The sequence below is a fragment of the Coregonus clupeaformis genome, unplaced genomic scaffold (assembly GCF_020615455.1).
Source record: "Coregonus clupeaformis isolate EN_2021a unplaced genomic scaffold, ASM2061545v1 scaf0034, whole genome shotgun sequence".
Taxonomy (NCBI): Eukaryota; Metazoa; Chordata; class Actinopteri; order Salmoniformes; family Salmonidae; genus Coregonus; species Coregonus clupeaformis.
Genome location: NW_025533489.1, coordinates 62,501 through 72,500, shown reverse-complemented (window position 1 = coordinate 72,500; position 10,000 = coordinate 62,501).

Here is a 10,000-nt window from a genome sequence, read left to right as displayed (position 1 = left end):
AGCTGACATCATTTACATGTTAGTAAACCCGCTACAATCATGCAGTACAGTTTACCACTTACACCGGGCGGGCCCCGGTAGCAATACATTTATAAAACCAAAAGCTTATCTTGACTTAGAAGAGTTCCAGTGTTGGATAGCCATAGTCAGCTAGGTAACATAGCATCTCTCTCTGTTTGATCCGGGTGTTTGAGTAGGATAAACTTTCTCTTGCTTCTCCTTCATTTTTGAATAAATTAATTTGTTAAAAACTGTTCACCTATTGTCTTTCTCTCTCTTTGAGTCAACTACTCACCACATTTTATACACTGCAGTGCTAGCTAGCTGTAGCTTATGCTTGAAGTACTAGATTCATTCTCTGATCCTTTGATTGGGTGGACAACTTGTCAGTTCATGCTGCAAGAGCTCTGATAGGTTGGAGGACGTCCTCCGGAAGTTATGATAATTACTGTGTAAGTCTATGGAAGGTGTTGAGAACTATGAGCCTCTTAGGTTTTGTATTGAAGTCAATGTACCCAGAGGAGGATGGAAACTAGCTGTCCTCCGGCTACACTATGGTGCAACCCCTACAGAGTGCTGTTGAGGCTACTGTAGACCTTCATTGCAAAACACTCTGTTTTAATTAATTGTGATCTGAATATATTTAGTATAGTTTTATCTAAAAAGGATAACTTCGTTAATGTTTGACTATTTTTATTTTTATGAAATTCACTGAGGAGGATGGTCCTCCCCTTCCTCTTCCACTAACTGAAATTAGCTAACAGGCTACATCTATATCTACATGCATTATACACACAAACAGACACACACATTTCCCAAATGTGTTTAGAGGCTTCACTGCCACAGTTGTGTGTGTGTGTGTGTGTGTGTGGCTCTCTGATCTGTAAGCCCGTTCTGTCTCATTCAGGCAGCAGAAGGAGAACAATATGACCACAGAATCATGCTTGAGATTGTTGCACAAGACTGTGTTGCGCTATCTCCTCTCAATGAAGTTACATACAAACCACAGACAGACAGGACACAAATATGCTCTTTAAGTGTTAGGTCAGGCCTCTTCACACAACTGTAAACACACACGCATGCATAAACATTATACTGTAACAGTGGAGGCTGCTGAGGGAGGACGGCTCATAATAATGGCTGGAACGGAGCAAATGGAATGGCATCAAACCATGTGTTTGATGTATTTGATACCCTTCCAACAATTCCGCTCCAGCCGTTACCACGAGACCGTCCTCCCCAATTAAGGTGCCACCGACCTCCTGTGCACTATACCATCACACAATGTAGTCTATATAATATGGTATGGTATTTTCAAACGACTGCAGGTACAATGCCATTGGTTTTTGAATATTGTTTACCGGTTTGGAACAGAATGGTTGTGTAAGGGGGTGGTGGCAACAAGCCCAGTCCGTCCTCTAAAAAGTCCCCCCGTCCCCCGTCCCCTGTCCTCTGTCCCTATTTAGCTTGGATGGCACCTTACCCCGGGGTCAGATTAAAGCGTCGCACCCTGTTCCCTCTTCCTGCTCCTTATGTGGCAAATATTGGATTTAACTGAGCTTTATTTAAATCCAATCACCTGCCAAATGCCCATGAAACTCTTTTTTCATTTTTCTAAAATGTATTCTGATACATTTAGCTTAGAGAAATGTTCCAGTGGCCTGCTATAGAGGTGCATTTAAAAAACTCTTGTGTCATTTCTCTCCAATGTAAAGAGTAACGATAACAGTACTGTAACTGCTCAGCGTTAGCTTTGCTAGCCATTTAGCAATTCATCCAATTCATCCATTGTGTCCTTTTCAAAAGTGTGCTCTCTTTCTTTCTCTCTCTTTCTCTCTCTCTCTCTCTCTCTCTCTCTCTCTACTCTCTCTCTACTCTCTCTCTCTCTCTCTCTCTCTCTCTCTGTGTGTCTTTATTTGGCTGATTTTGTGGTTTTGCAGTTATGTGATGATTAAATTATTACACAACGACACAATGAAACAAAGCCGGGCCAGCAGATTTTTCCTCCGATTACCTCAGCCGAAGGGTAACAGTGAAAAGAGTGCCAGGCGAAAGGGGTCTCTCTCTCTCCCCGATCCGACATGAATGTGTCTTTTCATGCATAATTGAAGGTAACTGTTGTCTGAGGATTAGCCAATTACATTTGACTTCTTATACAGCATGACGACGGCACTGCAACGTGGTAATTCCATGCCCGCCAACCACTGTTTTAAACTGTTCAGGCTTGTATTGCAGTCAGGAAGGTAGGCATAATTTTCTGAAGAACGCATGACTGGAAATACAAAGTGGTTGTAATATATGCAGCCCGTAGAAGAGCTACTTGGAAGACAGGCCTTTTGTGAGAAAGGAGAGGAGAGAGACAGTCACGGTGCTTCTCAGAAACACTAGTCTTCTCCTTAATTAAGCTGTGGAGCAGAAAAGGCCACCAAAGTCAAGACTGATCCCTTATCAGCCCGTCCTCGCTCGCCATTACCCACAATCCTCTCTGCTTCATTCTGACCGTAGTGGGTGGCTGGATGCTCATAAGACAGAACAAGGTTATAAACGTCCATTACGTTACCATGTCCGGAATATAGCTTATCACTTAGAATGCATTGTGTATGTGGCAGTATAGACATCAGAAGGCAGACCATAGTGTGCAGACGCTCTTATCCAGAGCGACTTACAGTAGTGAGTGCATACATTTTCATTTGTACTGTTCCCCCTTGGGAATTGAACCCACAACCCTGGCCTTGCATGTGCCATGCTCTACCAACTGAGCCACACTGGACAAAGTAACACTGAAGGAGAGAGAGATGTGAAACCGTATCTAACATTCTGGGACCGATGTTATAGTCATAGAAATGTATGAGAATAGAACAGCAAAGACATCTGTTTTTATAACTGTGGTTATATGACAAGGTTACATAGACTATATGACTAAAAATACATGTAAATGAATGTGACTTCGTTATTGATATTCATGATCTAGCCTTGATGAAATGGTCTTCAAGTCCTTTACAAGCATGGGCTTTCATACAGGAGATCACAGGAGGTCATGGTCATCTTGTATGGGAGAAATACACACCGAGCCTGACTCAGCCTAGCTAACCTTGGATTCCCAGCATGTGTCCATAGCCATGGCACGCGCTTCGCCCCATCCCTCAGTGTCTCGCTGACACGAGCCGAGAACCAAGGATGATCGGAGGGGGTGGGTGGAAAGAGGGATGAGGTAGAGGTCGAGGAGATGAAAAAGGGGCCTTGGCGTAGGAGGTCGGAGGAGGGGGTATCATGTGACCCCCTGGCCTCGCTTCTCAGCACTAGGGTCAACCCAGACAAAAGGACCTTTCGGTCTCCACTGTATCAAAACCCCCTTACCTCCATCCTTCCATCCCCCTGTCAGTGTCCAGAGGCCAGATAAACATGAGTGTCAGGCGGGGAATGGCTGGATGAGGCATTATTTAGGTCAACCAATAGCAGTCTGCCACCATCAAGGTGCCGTGGTGGTTGATGGTGTAAATAAGCCATCTACCAGAGAGAGAGCGGAGAGGGGGAGGAGTCAGTCATCTCCCATCAGTGTACAAGAAGAGATGGAGAGAGAACCCCTCAAATGTGTCAATTTGTATGAAAGAGTGTATGTCTGTGTGTGTGTGTGTCTGTGTGTGTGTGTCTGTGTGTGTGCATGCGTGTGTGCGTGGCATATATGCATACAAGTGTTTGTGTACGTGTGTGCGTGCAAATGTTTGGATGTTCATGTTTGCATGCATGTATGTGCTATGACCCATCCATCTCTTAGCATGCAGTTCAGGTGAGTTAGCGAGAGAGAGGAGAGGAGAGGGAGAGGAGAGGAGAGGAGAGGGAGAGGAGAGGAGAGGAGAGGAGAGGAGAAGGAGAGGAGAGGAGAGGAGAGGAGAGGAGGGAGAGGAGAGAGGAGGAGGAGGGAGGAGGAGGGAGGAGGATCAGGGCCCTCTCTCTCTAATTGAGCGCAGTGCCAGACCCCAAGGTCTCTGCTACACGGACAGTTTCTTAATCCAAGCCCACACACACACACACACCATCTCACACTCTCACACACACACACACTGTTTAGCGCTGGCTGTGCTTGAGTAATTAAGCAGATAATCTTCAATTAAACTGAGCTCGACCCAACACCTTCAACCCCCCCTCTGTGGGAAACAGAAGGCACCCCCTATTTCCGAAGATAAATGGTTCGCTTCCCCCCTGCTGACATTCCGCTACAGTTTAGGACTTTCACCACTTTTACTAACGGAGGGGGTTCCGTGATGAATAGGGCCCAGAGTTTTATCTAGTTGGGTCACATACTTTATCACCAGGTCCTAGTGATAAAGCTGGCTATTGTTGAACTGTTTCATATTAATATTAGGAGAAAATATGCTTGATAATAAGATTTGGAGCAATTATGTTGCATAATTAATAAAAAAGTTTAGGAAGAATTCGGGTTGACCATGAGAAATACATTTTTTTTTCTAAGGTTAATCAGATTTGCTACAAATATTCAGAGTAACACAAAAAGAGAGTGGCGTAAGGTTACGAACAAAGGTACATTCTGGGAAGAAAACCGTCCGTTTTCCAAGAAACATCAGTGAATTTGAGAGCATATTTTTGTTATCAGATATGAAATAGGTTTAGGTTGGGAGCCTGAAATCATTTTTGATGAGATTATACGCAAATTATAATATCAAATCTCACATCTCTAGACACATGTCGGTGTGAAACGCATATTGTAACAACATCAAGAACGTACCTCAATGTCCAATGAAATTCATATGAAATACGTCAGAGTAATTTTATTGGTGTGTTTACAACACACATATACTGTAAATGTTGTATGTAATATAATGTAATAAGAACCATTCAGACAATCATAGTGGGAACAACCTCTGTCTATATTAAATCAAACAAATAACATAGGCTACAGTACTGCCTGGGCAGTCAATTCTATACAAGGGAGGACAACATGTTTGGGGTCTTCATGTGCTCTAGTTAGGTATATCCCCCTTTATTCTAACCTACAGGCAACCGACACGTACACTACCGTTCAAAAGTTTGGGGTCACTTAGAAATGTCCTTGTTTTCGAAAGAAAAGCAATTTTTCGGTCCATTAAAATAACATAGAATTGATCAGAAATACAGTGTAGACATTGTTAATGTTGTAAATGGCTATTGTAGCTGGAACGGCAGATTTTTAATGGACTATCTACATAGGCGTACAGAGGCCCATTATCAGCAACCATCAGTCCTGTGTTCCAATGGCACGTTGTGTTTGCTAATCCAAGTATATCATTTTAAAAGGCTAATTGAGCATTAGAAAGCCCTTTTGCAATTATGTTAGCACAGCTGAAAACTGTTGTGCTGATTAAAGAAGCAATAAAAATGGCCTTCTTGAGACTAGTTGAGTATCTGGAGCATCAGCAATTGTGGGTTCGATTACAGGCTCAAATGGCCAGAAACAAATAACTTTCTTCTGAAACTTCGTCAGTCTATTCTTGTTCTGAGAAATGAAGGCTATTTAATGCGAGAAATTGTCAAGAAACTGAAGATCTCGTACAATGCTGTGTACTACTCCTTCACAGAACAGCGCATACTGGCTCTAACCAGAATAGAAAGAGGAGTGGGAGGCCCCGGTGCACAACTGAGCAAGAGGACAAATACATTAGAGTGTCTAGTTTGAGAAACAGGCGCCTCACAGGTCCTCAACTGGCAGCTTCATTAAATAGTCCCGCAAAAACACCAGTCTCAACGTCAACAGTGAAGGCGACTCCGGGATGCTGACCTTCTAGGCAGAGTTGCAAATAAAAAGCCATATCTCAGACTGCCCATCTTAATCTTTTCTTTTTACTGGCCAGTCTGAGATATGGCTTTTTCTTTGCAACTCTGCCTAGAAGGTCAGCATCCCGGAGTCGTCTCTTCACTGTTGATGTTGAGACTGGTGTTTGGGCCGCTGTACGCCTATGTAGATATTCCATTAAAAATCAGTTGTTTCCAGCTACAATAGCCATTTACAACATTAACAATGTCTACACTGTATTTCTGATCAATATGATGTTATTTAACGGACAAAAAAAATGCTTTTCTTTCAAAAACAAGGACATTTCTAAGTGACCCCAAACTTTTGAACGGTAGTGTAAATGTTACCGCGTTAGGCAAATGTACAAATCATTAGCAGCCAATCTGATTCACAAACCCTCCATAGCTTTAACCGGGTTTAACCAGGTGGCTAAATAAAGGTTTAAATAAAATACGTATCGTATCCACAGCATGGATGTAGTATAATATCTAAGGCCATGGGATCTTCAATTCATAGTGTAATGACATTAGAAATGAAATGAACAATACATTGAACACAAAGGAACATGCCTAAAGAGACGTATTTCTAGTGATGTATTGTTGATATTGAAGCCTCACAGTCTTTTCCTTTAGGCTCTTTATTACTAGACGAAGCAGCAATTTCAAACAAACAGAAGGGAGCGTAATTGGGAGTATAAGGACACATGCAGCTAATGTATAGAGACATAAAGACCCTCAAACAAACCCCTTCCTTTCTCCTTCAGTCACACACAAAGGCCTGATGGGGAGCTAACGATGCCAACGATCACTCACATGCCTATTCAGCCCCGTTAGCATGGCTACTGGGGCCTTTACCTGGCTGTGTCTGTGGGTTTCTCTCTCTCTCTCTCTCTCTCTCTCTCTCTCTCTCTCTCTCTCTCCCTCTCTCTCTCTCGCTCCCTCCCTCTCTCTCTGTCTGGCCCTTGTCTGTTTCCACAGCGATAATTAAGCCATCAAAGCGCGCCACGCATGCCCATCCTCCGTTTCCAAGGTGAGAAGTTGGGCCCACGCGTCGAGAGGAGCGCCACGGACGCCGCTACCCGCCTGCGTTCGCCTTTTAAAGGGGAAACAGGCAAGACGGACAGACACTGAGGAGAGAGAGAGAAGAGAGGAGCATGGGAGGAGGGAGGAGGAGAGGGAGATGTGTTGGTCTGGTAGACAGCACAGTGTGACGCTGGTCTGATGTCTGATACCAACCAGTCAGACTGCTAATCTAGAGGCCATAGAGACACAGTGTTGTGGTCCTCCAGTATTGGTAAGCTTTGTGTCTGTAGTTTTGCTAATAAATAAGCTTTGTGTCTGTTGTTTTGGAGATAAATGCTTTGTGTCTGTTGTTTTGGTGATAAATAAGCTTTGTGTCTGTTGTTTTGGTGATAAATAAGCTTTGTGGCTGTTGTTTTGGTGATAAATAAGGACATTGGGGAGAAAGGAACAGTGTCTTGGGACTGAGATACAACAGGCTTAGATACACTTTAATCCAGCAAAAATCCTTCATACTTTTTACCTTTCTTTATTCTCTGTCTCTCTCACTCACACACACACACAAATATCTCTCTCGGTCACACACACATACAAACACACTGTCTCTGTGTGTGTGTGTGTGTGTGTGTGTGTGTGTGTGTTTGTGCTCTCTCTCTCTCCTTATCATATGCAGCACACCACCTGACTGTTACAGCAGTAACCCTGGCTGGCTGGTGCCTTTGGCTGCTCCCGTTACCTGGTTACCGGGGTAGGGTGAGAGGGAGGGTTACTGTGACAGCGTGCAGGGGGTGCAGATGTACGGCTCTGTAGGAGCGTGCCCAAATGAGCTCCGTCGGCTTGGCCGCTCTGGAGTGTTGCCGCAGATTCAGGAGAAGCAGAGGAACTACACAGGGTCAACACCACCTCTCCACCCAGTCACAGCGTAGGACAGTGTACGACAGACCTGGCAACCCTCACACTGGAGAGTCCAGTGTACGTGACATGTGATAGTTCCTGACGGTATGACATCACAGTCCTTAAGAAGACACAGTACGCATGGTTTGTAATCAGGACCACACTGTCACGCCCTGGCTCTGGGGACACTGTTATGTTGAGCCAGGGTGTGTAGATTTCTGTGTTGTAGTTCTAGGTGTTTTAATTTCTATGTTGGCCAGTGTGGTTCTCAATCAGAGGCAACTAGTGTCAGCTGTGGCTGGTTGTCTCTGATTGGGAACCACATTTAAATCTGCTGTTTTCCCACAGTAGTTGTGGGATCTTGTTTCTAGTTGGTTTGTGTTAGACCGTGAACTGTCACGTTATCGTTTTGTTTATTTTGTTCTTATATCGCTAAATAAAGAGTATGTTTGCCTGCAACGCTGCGCCTTGGTCCTCCTCTGTTCTCGACCAGCCGTGACACACACACACAAACTTCCACCCAATGCAGAATAGTTCATTTAGCACGAGTAAAAAGTTTTATACTGTCTCAGACTCACTACTCCCTCTTTATTTTCGCGATCATCCTCTATCCATTTTGATGTATGTTGGGTCCATGCGTTTAGGCTGAGGGGGAAAATTGGTTGTCATGGAGCCTTTCATGACTATTGATTTCCTGCTTCCTGCTTGACCTCCGGCCAATTGGGGGTTTTCAGTGGACATCTATCTAATGCTCGATCGATGATTGTTAAGGATCACGTATGTAGTCGTGATAGAATAGGGATTCATTGTTGATGTAAAAATAGGGGGATGTTTTTGATAAAACAAACATTTAAATGTTGAGGTTTATGAAAGCCATTGCCAAAATATATTTCAATCGCATTTGTGGTCTAGTTAATCCAAAGCTTTTATGTAAATCCATCAGTTAAGATATCCTCTTCTCAATTAAAAAACTGTTTAAAAAAAAATCTAAATCAACCTATTTATAGTATGCACACATTAAATTAAATTAAATGCAATCCAGTCATTTTAATATTATTAGGATGAATATTATTCAACCTTTTGTTTTTTGGTTATTAATACTGTCTTTCCCACATTGCACATGTCTACCGTCCTTGTGTCTCCTTACATTTGTCCTTTATCTCTCAACAGAACATTAGTTCATTTCAGTATACAGTGCCTTGCAAAAGTATTCATCCCCCTTGGCATTTTTCCTATTTTGTTGCATTACAACCTGTATTTAAATGGATTTAATTTGGATTTCATGTAATGGACATACACAAAATAGTCCAAATTGGTGAAGTGAAATTAAAAACACAACTTGTTTCAAAACATTCTAAAAAAATAAAGAAACGGAAAAGTGGTGCGTGCATATGTATTCACCCCCTTTGCTCGAAGCCCCTAAATAAGATCTGGTAACCAATTACCCTCAGAAGTCATATAATTAGTTAAATAAAGTCCACCTGTGTAATCAGTGTCACATGATCTCAGTATATATACACACTGTTCTGAAAGGCCCCAAAGTCTGCAACACCACTAAGCAAGGGGGCACCACCAAGCAAGCAGCACCATGAAGACCAAGGAGCTCTCCAAACAGGTCAGGGACAAAGTTGTGGAGAGAGTACAGATCAGGTTAGGTTATAAAAAAATATCAGAAACTTTGAAAATCCCACGGAACACCATTATATCCATTATTAAAAAAATGGAAAGAATATGGCACCACAACGAAATCTGCCAAAGAGAGGGCCGCCCACCAAAACTCACGGACCAGGCAAGGAGGGCATTAATCAGAGAGGCAACAAAGAGACCAAAGTTAACCCTGAAGGAGCTGCAAAGCTCCACAGCGGAGATTAGTGTCTGTCCATAGGACCACTTAATGCCGTACACTCCACAGAGCTGGGCTTTACGGAAGAGTGGCCAGAAAAAAGCCATTGCTTAAAGAAAAAAATAAGCAAACACGTTTGGTGTTTGCCAATAGGCATGTGGGAGACTCCCTATACATATGGAAGAAGGTACTCTGGTCAGATGAGACTCAAAATTGAGCTTTTTGGCCATCAAGGAAAATGCTATGTCTGGGCGCAAATCCAACACCTCTCATCACCCAGAGAACACCATCTCCACAGTGAAGCATGGTGGTGGCAGCATCATGCTGTGGAATGTTTTTCATCAGCAGGGACTGGGAAACTGGTCAGAGTTGGAAGGAATGATGGATGGCGCTAAATACAGGAAAATTCTTGAGGGAAACCTGTTTCAGTCTTCCAAAGATTTGAGACTCTGACAG